Source organism: Eulemur rufifrons, chromosome 2, assembly GCF_041146395.1.
Source record: "Eulemur rufifrons isolate Redbay chromosome 2, OSU_ERuf_1, whole genome shotgun sequence".
NCBI classification, from domain to species: Eukaryota; Metazoa; Chordata; class Mammalia; order Primates; family Lemuridae; genus Eulemur; species Eulemur rufifrons.
Genome location: NC_090984.1, coordinates 96729158 through 96739804, shown reverse-complemented (window position 1 = coordinate 96739804; position 10647 = coordinate 96729158). Strand labels below are relative to the sequence as shown.

At 42.2% G+C, this 10647-nt stretch overlaps 1 pseudogene; it reads left to right on the top strand.

Moving 5' to 3' along the window:
- The first annotated feature begins 275 nt into the window (after positions 1-275).
- Positions 276-8616, top strand: LOC138398537 (large ribosomal subunit protein uL18m pseudogene; annotated as a pseudogene).
- Positions 8617-10647: the final 2031 nt, after the last annotated feature.

Sequence of the window (10647 nt, the reverse complement as noted above, 5' to 3'; positions counted from 1 at the left end):
AAGGGGGAAAGAGTAACTTTACAGTGTAAAAACCTGACAAACACTACCTTAGAGAGCAAGGCGATAAGTAATGCTGATAGTATGTACCCTTGATATAATTTGATGAGAATGACATTTTACCTCTATGGCTTTCCTCCCAGAGAGCGCTAACCCCAGTTTAATCAGGGGATAAACATCAATCAAATCCCAATTGAGTGACATTCTACAAAATAATTGACCAGTACTCTTTAAAACCATCAAAGTCATTAGAACCAAGGAAAGTCTGAGAAACCGTCATGGCCAAGAGGAACCTGAGGAGACAGGATGACCAAGTATAATGTGATATCCTTGAAGAGATCCTGGAACAGAAAAAGGACATTATGTAAAAGGTAAGACGATCTGAATAAAGTATGGACTTTAGGTAACAATAATGTATTAATTAAAATTGGTTCATGAATTGTGACAAATGTACCATACTAAGATAAGATATTAATAATAGAGGTGTGGGGTATATAGGAACTCTCTATACTATTTTCACAAGTTTTCTGTTAATCTAAATATATTTTAAAATTAAAATTTTATTTTATTCACAAAATTAAAAACACAATGTGGGCCCAATGATCATAATGAGCAACAGGAATAAAGTGGTATTCAGAAAGTTTTAGGCCGGGTGTGGTGGGTCACGCCTATAATCCTAGCACTCTGGGAGGCCGAGGCAGGAGGATCACTTGAGCCCAGGAGTTTGAGGTTGCTGTGGGCTAGGCTGACGCCACGGCACTCTACTCGGCAACAGAGTGAGACTCTGTCTCAAAAAAAAAAAAAAAAAAAAAACCAGAAAGTTTTAATATGTAAGCATCTCAGGCCTTTCTGACATCAATTTACTGATCCTATCTAGGCCTTACATTCCTCCACAATGAAGTGCAAATGGTCTCCAGCTACCCCAGCCTCTAACACCGTGGTCCCACAGTGGAGGGGATGGGGACATCCAAAGTGTGCATGATGATCCATTAGGGTGCTGGAAGAAAATGTTAGATTTCTATTTATATTTTTAAATCCAAAAGAAATTCAGCTTTGCTAATATTTAATGTACAGATAGATGCTGGCATCCTTGTTTGGTCTGGATGCCAGCTGGTTATGAATCATTTTGATGTCTTGAGAGAGACATAGGAGTTACACAGCACAGATGGAATGATAGCAGTGCTTCCTCATATTATATTTTTTGTGCTTAAGGTATGACATCAGTACATTAATTTTGTAGAAATAAGACTTTTACATAGCAGAATCTTTATAATACAGTAGTCTGTGCTGAGATGGTGATTATGAAGATATTTGGTTTCGCTCAGAGGCATGCTAGGCATTTCTTGTCAGAGTATTAAAATAGTTGTCAGAATCTATAAATAACTTGCACTTTTCTTTTACAAAAAGATAAACATTTGAAATTTGCTAACTTTTTCAATGATTATAAGGTGGCTATCAGTAGTATGCTATTTTACAAATGCTAAGAAATGATATTTTAAAACCTCATTCCTTCAAGGTAGGGTTGATATTTTGACAAGTGAGAAAACAACTGCTTTTTGGAAAGGTATTGCAAAAGAATATTTTGAAAAATGATATTTAGAAGTCTTTCTATTTTGGTGCAATTTATTTTTTTTGCCAAAAATGTATATGTATGTAACTTATTTTTTTTTTTTTTTTGAGACAGAGTCTCACTCTGTTGTCCGGGCTAGAGTGAGTGCCGTGGCGTCAGCCTAGCTCACAGCAACCTCAAACTCCTGGGCTTAAGCGATCCTACTGCCTCAGCCTCCCGAGTGGCTGGGACTACAGACATGTGCCACCATGCCCGGCTAATTTTTTGTATATATATATTTTAGTTGTCCATATAATTTCTTTCTATTTTTAGTAGAGACGGGGGTCTCACTCTTGCTCAGGCTGGTCTCGAACTCCTGACCTCGAGCGATCCACCCGCCTCGGCCTCCCAGAGTGCTAGGATTACAGGCGTGAGCCACCGCGCCCAGCCTGTAACTTATTAAAATGCTCATATTTGCACATATAAAACATTGGAAACAGTTTCTACTGTGTTTAAGAATCTTCCAAAAAAAAAAAAAAGACAGAGATTCAGTGGATTTTAAATATTACATACATTTGTTAAAAACATAAAAATTTAATGTCTTCTGATTAATTGCAAATGCAGCTGATTGACAACATGAAAGATAAAAATTAACTAGCTGAATTTCAATAAAAAACCATCACAAGGCCGGGCACGGTGGCTCACGCCTGTAATCCTAGCACTCTGGGAGGCCGAGGTGGGCAGATCGTTTGAGCTCAGGAGTTCGAGACCAGCCTGAGCAAGTGCGAGACCCCATCTCTACTAAAAATAGAAAGAAATTATATGGACAGCTAAAATTATATATAGAAAAAATTAGCTGGGCATGGTGGTGCATGCCTGTAGTCCCAGCTACTCGGGAGGCTGAGACAGGAGGATCCCTTGAGCTCAGGAGTTTGAGGTTGCTGTGAGCTAGGCTGACGCCACGGCACTCACTCTAGCCTGGGCAATAGAGAGAGACTCTGTCTCAAAAAAAAAAAAAAAAAAAAAAAAAAACCATCACAAAGGCCGGGCGGGAGTGGTGGTTCACATCTACAATCCTAGCACTCTGGGATGCCAACCAAGGTGGGAGGATCGCTTGAGGTCAGGAATTCAAGACCAGCCTGAGCAATAGCAAGACCCCATCTCTAATAAAAATAGAAAGAAATTAGCTGGACAACTAAAAATAGAAAAAATTAGCCGGGCATGCTGGCACATGCCTGTAGTCCCAGCTACTCAGGAGGCTGAGGCAGGAGGATCACTTGAGCCCAGGAGTTTGAAGTTGCTGCTAGCTAGGCTGATGCCAGGGCACTCTAGCCCAGGCAACAGAGTGAACTCTTTCCGGAAAAAAAAAAAAAAGAAAAGAGGCCGGGCGCGGTGGCTCACGCCTGTAATCCTAGCTCTCTGGGAGGCCGAGGTGGGCGGATCGTTTGAGCTCAGGAGTTCGAGACCAGCCTGAGCAAGAGCGAGACCCCACCTCTAAAAAAATAGAAAGAAATTATATGGACAGCTAAAAATATATATAGAAAAAATTAGCCGGGCATGGTGGTGCATGCCTGTAGTCCCAGCTACTCGGGAGGCTGAGACAGGAGGATCGCTTGAGCCCAGGAGTTTGAGGTTGCTGTGAGCTAGGCTGACGCCACGGCACTCACTTTAGCCTGGGCAACAGAGTGAGACTCTGTCTCAAAAAAAAAAAAAACCAAAAAAAAAAAAGAAAAGAAAAACAAACCTTCACAAAGTTGGTAGATGGGAGCGAAAAATTAATTTCATTATTGAGTAAGCCCTATTCTTCCATTTAAATCCTTTATATTTTTTGTCAGGTTTATTTCCATTAAAACCAATTAATGAACTAAATGGATCATAGAAACAAAACTTTGAAATAACATCATAGTGTGCTAAACTACTATTTCAAAAATAAAGCATAGTCAATCAAGTTGCTCTTTTAAAAAGTTAGCAGGAGCGGCTGGGCACAATGGCTCATGCCTGTAATCCTAGGGCTTTGGGAGGCCTCGATGGCGGGAGGATCACTTGAGGCAAGGAGATCCAGACCAGCCTGGAAACATAGTGAAACCCCCACCTCTACAAAAAATAGAAAAATTAGCTGAGCCTACTCCGGAGGCTGCGGCAGGAGGATCGCTTGAGCCCAGAAATTTGAAGTTGCAGTGAGCTATGATTATACCACTGCACACTACCCTAGGCAACAGAGTGAGACCCCTTCTCAAAAAACAAAAAGTAGGAGAGAAAAAGAGGTTTTTGTACAGATAATAAAATTTTTTATATACAAATACAAATGTGTATATTTTTAAATACATAAAAGGGGGCCAGGCATGGTGGCTCACGCCTGTAATCCTAGCATTCTGGGAGGCCGAGGTGGTAGGATAGCTTGAGCTCAGGATTTGGAGATCAGCCTGAGAAAGAGTGAGACCCGTCTCTACTAAAATAGAAAAAATTAGCCAGGTGTGTTGGTGCATGCCTGTAGTGCCAGCTACTTGAGAGGCAGGGGCAGCAGGATTGCTTGAGCCCAGGAGTTTGAGGTTGCAGTGAGCTATGATGATGCCACTGCACTCTACGCAGGGCAACAGAGGGAGACTCTGGGAGAAAAAAAAAAAAAAATTTAGAGAATAAACTTCAATAGAGGTGGAATTGTTATTCTTTTGCTTCCCACTCCTGTTTCCAGACTGTTATTCTCTCACCTGTAACTCCATGCTCAGTCAAGCAAAGACTGTGGCCTATTGTTCCTCGCTACCAGAAGCCCTGCCATTATGCAGGGTGACTGCAACAATTAAAAGGATGATCCATCCACTAGCGCTCTGGTGGCTCATTTCCCTGATCTTCTCAACATCCTTCTCATTAACTCCACCTGCGCAGCCCACACCTTTCATCACCCTTTGGACCTTGTCATCATCTGTAACTATGCCACTTCCAGAATCTCTAATTCAAGCATCTTCTTTGACCACAAACTCCTCTCCTCCCAACTTGCCTGTGATAGGGTTCAGGACACACTATCCCCAAATATGGCATCTTGGCATATTGAATATTTTAAGCTGAAGGAATTTGAGAAAATGGCAGAAGCAGGAAGGTCATTCCCACTCCTCCTCCTCCTCTTCTGAGGTAGGTAGGTCATAACACTTAGAAAGGATTTTTCTGACCTTCCCCTAAGACCCTCATTCGAGAGGTGCCCTCTCTATACCCAATGGAAAAGAGCATCCTTATCTCCAAAGACACAGGGACATAAAGAAGAATCTGAACAGGCCTTGCTAAGTCCTCTCACCCAGTTTATTACCATTAGATGATATCTCCCTCTTTCCAATTACATTTCTCCATGACTATCTACTGTTCCTCAAACTTAGCATAAAAATACACAAATTTAACTGCTTCTGTGGGTCTTCATTTCCATATGTGTGCTTTTCTCTTGTTAATTTGTCTTTTGTTGTGGGTCCTCAGCCATGAACCCAGGATGGGCGAAGAAAAGATATTAACATTTTTTCCCTCCTACACCTGTTAACTACTCCTACAACGACTTTCTTTCACCTCATTGGGACGCTCATTCATTGACCTTCATGAGCTCTTTCAATTCTTGTCTTATCTTCACTCCTGATCTAGCTTAGATTCCAAGGTCTATAATTTCACTCTTTTGCCAAGACTCTAAACTCCATTGTTCTTCGATTTTTTTTCTCTTCATCCACCTGGAAACCCTCCAAACTCTAATGAACCTAATTATCTGCTTTTCTCTATGACCCTGGTTGTAAAACGCCATACAATAGGGCAGATTGGTTGGAGGGAAACTCCACCTGAGCTCTCAACGTCACCCAAGCTTGGCCATCTCACTCCCCTAGTTTTTACTGTTTATGCAAACCTTCCCTCTCTCATTGACTCTGGTTCTCACCTCTGTACCCCACTCTCAGTAAATGACCTTTGACCTTGCCCTTCTTCTTTACAGAAAAAATAGAAACTGTCACTTGGCAGTTCCCGTGTTCTTACTACCTTACCTTTACCTGCACCATCCTGTCTTCCCTCCTGTTTTGTTTTTTGTTGGTTTTTTTTTTTTTTTTTTTTTTCTTAGACAGAGTCTCACTCTGTTGCCCAGGCTAGAGTGCCGTGGTGTCAGCCTCGCTCACAGCAACCTCAAACTCCTGGGCTCAAGCAATCCTCCTGCCTCAGCCTCCTGAGTAGCTGGGACTACAGGCATGCGCCACCATGCCCAGCTAATTTTTCTATATATTTTTAGTTGTTCAGCTAGTTTCTTTCTATTTTTAGTAGAGATGGGGTCTCACTCTTGCTCAGGCAGGTCTTGAACTCCTGAGCTCAAACGATCCATCCACCTTGACCTCCCAGAGTGCTAGGATTACAGGCATGAGCCACCGCGCCCAGCCCTTCCCTCCTGTTTTAATGGAGAAACTATTTTTCCTCCTAACTGGAGCCAAATTCTCTTCCTGTGCTTTGGATCCTGTCTACCCTGACTTCTCAGAACTCTATCCTGTAGACTACAGTCATATCTCAGTATCCATGGGAGATTGGTTCCAGGATCCCTCTTGAATACCAACATCCATGGCTGCTCAAGCCCCTTATATAAGATGGTGTTGTATTTGCATTTAACCTACACACATCTTACCAAATACTTTAAACCATTTCTAGATTACTAATACCTAACACAAGTGCAATGTAAATAGTTGTTATATTGTATTCTTTAGACAATGATAAGAAAAAAGTCTGTACATGTTCAGTACAAATGCAACAGTCCTTTCATTTTTTCAAATATTTTTGATCCATGTTGGTTGAATCCATGTATGTGGTACACATGGACCAACTGTATAGTTTAGTTTTATCTATATTTTTTCAACTTTTCCCTCTGAATGGGGTCCTTCTCAGTGTTTACTGTTGTTGTTGTTGTTGTTGTTATGAGATGGAATCTCACTCAGTCACCCTGGCTAGAGTACAGTCTTGTCATCACAGCTCACTGCAACCTCAAACTCCTGGGCTCAAGCAATCCTCCTGCTTCAGCCTCCCAAGTAGCTGGTACTATAGATGCGTGCCACCACTCCTGGCTAATTTTTTCTATTTTTAGTAGAGACGGGGTCTTGCTCCTGCTCAGGCTGGTCTTGAACTTGAACTCCTGAGCTCAAGCAATGCTCCCACTCGGCCTCCCAGAGTGTTAGGGCCACCTTGCCTGGCCTCCATGGTTTTTAAATAGTACCACTTTTGTCTATTAAACAAAACAAAACCCTTCCTGGATCCTGTGTCCTGTTCTATTTCCTTTCCTTCCACTCACTGTGTAGCCAGTTTCCCTCTGGGGTTCTGTTCTATTGTAACCCTGAAGGAGCTCTGATTGAGGTCACTGCTTTCTCAGTGGTGAGATTTGGGTGTTAGCAAATCCAATATTTTTCAGTCATCTTATTAATTTTTCAGCAACAATTGACCATTGCCTCCTCCTTGAAATGCTTGTTTGTCCAAGCTTCTGTGACACCATGCTCTCCTAAGTTTTTTCTTATACTTCTAGCCAATCCTTCTGACTCCTCTATCCTCCTCTGCCCAAGCATCAAGCCTTAGCATCCCTTCAGCTCAGTCCTAGGCCCTCCTTCCTTCCCATCTCATACTCCCTGAATAGTTTCATCCATGCCTAAGACTTCACCAACCACTTCCATATCAATGACTGTAGCCTCAGTCGTGCATCTGAGCTCATGCCATCTGTCAACTCTTCTTGGAAGTCTCAGGGGTACCTCAATATGTATATAACTGAACTTATGATTTTTCCTCCTCAAAACTGGTCCTTTTCCAGGAGTCCCATCTCAGTGAATGGTTATACTGGTCAGAAACCTAGGCATTTCCCTGATGTCTTGGACCTCATTCTCCACCCTCTCTAATCCATCAACAAATTTTATTTTTAAATTTTAAATGTTTCTACTCTCCAACCCCACGGTCACTAGCCTTATCCAAGCTGCCATTTTTCTCTGCCCTGTACTATGGCAAAAGCTTCCTAATCATCTACTCAAATTTACTCAGTCCCCTCCAACCCTTTCTTCTCCTAGTGGCCAAAATCATCTTATAAAACGCATATCTGATCCTATAACGCCCTTTAAAACCCTGTTAAAAACCCTTCAGTGACTCATAGGTAAACCCTGTTAAAAACCTTCAGTGAGCACCTTCTAGAAAAGGTGGTTGGAAGGGTGCAGCTTAGAGTTGTGGGGGTGTAGTGGGAGGGGCCGGGCCTGAGCTGGATTTATGAATGAGTCTCCCATTTTAGCTTTATTCTCTCTTCCTTGTCCTCCTTAAATGCTCATCCAGGGTGCATGACTCAAGTCAGTTGGCTTTGTTCCAGGGCTCACGAGTATAAATTGGGGGGCCTGAACCTGGGTGGGCTGGGCCAGTTTTTCCTGTGGGCTTTATGGGAAAGTTTTTGGTTCAAGGAAGACAACCACTTCCTCTTGAGGACAAAACTGTGAATCTTGCTCTGCTCCATTTCTTTCCTTCCCGGTGTTCAGTTGGGGTGTGTATATCTGACAGTGATCAGTCTTAAGCCCTACGGCCTGAGGACCCAAACACGGTAACCTGAAGTTGTGCATGCCCAGTGTAGGTTCACAGCCCTCTCAGCCAGTTCCAAGCTGACAGTGAAACCTGAAGTGGACCCTCAGGAGAATGAAGCTGTTGCCCCAGAGTTCACCAGCTGGAACCCCTGGAATCTGGAGCTCTTATCTGTAGCCAGGGAAGAGTGGGGTTGGGGGACAGTGTGGCCCTCCGGTGAGTTCTGGCACAGGTTGCTAGTTATAAGGGCTCAGCATCATATAGAAGTGCTTGTTGAGCATTAAAATGGACAGGTTGTGGTTTCAGCATCCACTCATGAATGGGCTATTAAAAAGCACCTTTACAGTACCAGAAATGTGGTAGCTTGTGAAAGTATAGGATGAGTGCTGGCAGGGAGATGCTTAGAGGCAGGAATCAACTTCATGGTCTACCAACCAACCCCTTGGGAGGCAGCCTCAGAATCAATGAAATGACTACAAAGTGCCATGACAGAAGGTGGTGTGGTTCTACAGGAACCTCAGAGAATCTATGAATAAATAAGATAGAAGCATTAATTGTTTTGAATGTGATGGAACTATCAGCTGCTACAGCCACCAAAAGAGCATCTGGAAGAACAAACAGCTTGGAAGTTTATAGCAGTAATATCACAGTGGAATATTATTTGTAGTTAAGGTCATACCACTTCCCCTTGTATGTGTGTGTGTTTCAAATCAGGGGCTAAATTCTTCCCCTCTCTTAGACATGATGTTAGGTTTTAGTCTGAGATCATTGGTTCTTGGCATGCCCATGGTCGAAGAATGACCAGACACGCCAAAGTTAGGCAAGCACGAAAATTAGGTTTATTGAGGAGTGAAAGATAGGATTATAGGGCAAGAGCAAGATATAGGTTTATAGAGCATGATACATATGCCATGGATGATGACCAAATCCATTGTCTCAGCAGAGCAGGCAAAAAGAAGGGCAAAGGGAGAAAGAGGGAGAGCTTGGCTGTGGTCTGGGTCCTATTTTATAGTGTCCGGATAGGGATCTCCCTTGTGGTTCAAAGGTCACTATGAAACCACTTTGATTAGACAGTTGGGAGTCACATGACCAGAGCCTTAACTACACATGTGGGTTCTAGGTGACTTTCTGGACTTTATGGTACCCATGTGACTTGGCCCGCAGGCTAGAGAGTCCTCTGCATTCTTTTGCAGCTGGAACTCCAAGTTCTGATTGGCAGATTCATAGGATATTTCCTCCTCCCCCAGGTATGGAGAATTAGGGTTGGGCTGGACCAAGATGGGGGCAACAACACCTACTTTCATCCCTAGGAGACCTGGAATCCCTCACTATCTACCTAACAATGAGAGCAGTATCTAAGAAAAGCAGTCACCAGTTATAATTAACTTTGAAAGACAAATTAAAAGTTGTTTATAAGTTGCAAAATAAAGGCGTATTATGGACTCTTCAAAAATAAATAAATAAAAATAAAAACCCTTCAGTGACTCATGGGTAAAGACTAAAATTCTTAACATGGCTAGCCCCCTGCAGAATTTAGCAGCTGTCTAACTGCATCATCATCTGATATTATGTTCCCCATCCCATGTGCTTCTGCCCCAGTGACCTTCTTTTAGATCCCTCTTTGTGCTGTTAACTTTGCTTGGAGCAACCCCACTCAACCACCCACTTTGCCCTATTCACACCTGATCTGCCTTCGGGTCACAGCTCTCCTTAATGTCTCTGACAGGATTCTCCCACTGTAATCTCTCACTGTCATCATTATTACAATAAAAGCTAACACTAGGACCTATGAGTCAGGCGTTGATCTAAGGACTCTACCAATAAGAATTCATTTATTTACAAAACCCTCATTTCATATTTGTGGAAACTGAGACATCATCTACTTTTATGTACCACAACAGTTATTTTCCTGCCTCATCTGCAAAATGGGATAAAAATACTTTTTTCATAGAGTTTCTCCATAGTTTCTTAAAATTTAATATCTGTAAGGGACATGGAATAGTGCCAGCCACATAAGTGCTCCGTAAATATTAGCAATGTTTAGTATTATTGTAATCTTATATTTACTTGTGTGATTATTTGATTAAAGTTTGTCACTGTCTGTAAACACCATCAACATTGGTTAGGGTTTCCTTTTTTGCTATTATATCTCTTGTGTCTACCTGGTGCAGTTGCACATAGTAGGTGTTCAATAAACATTTTGTTGAATGAATGATAATGTCTGTGGTATAATTTAAAATATATTCCCTCTTTGTTCTGGGCTCTGGTCACAAAGTGCCTAAAACCCTTGGAAATTCTTGAGTGATAGGTGTCAATTGTTAACTCGTAATGAGTTTCTTTTGATTACACCAAATTTTATGCTAATGAGGCCTCAAAGAGGGGGCAGTCACCAAAAGATAAAGTGATTAGAGGCTTTTAACTTTCAGTCCCACCCAATCACTTCCAGGAAGTAGAGGGTAGGCTGGAGATTAAGTTCTGTAAAACCCCCTTTTTTTTTGAGACAGAGTCTCACTCTGTTGCCTGGGCTAGAGTGAGTGCCATGTCGTTAGCCTAGCTCACAGCAACCT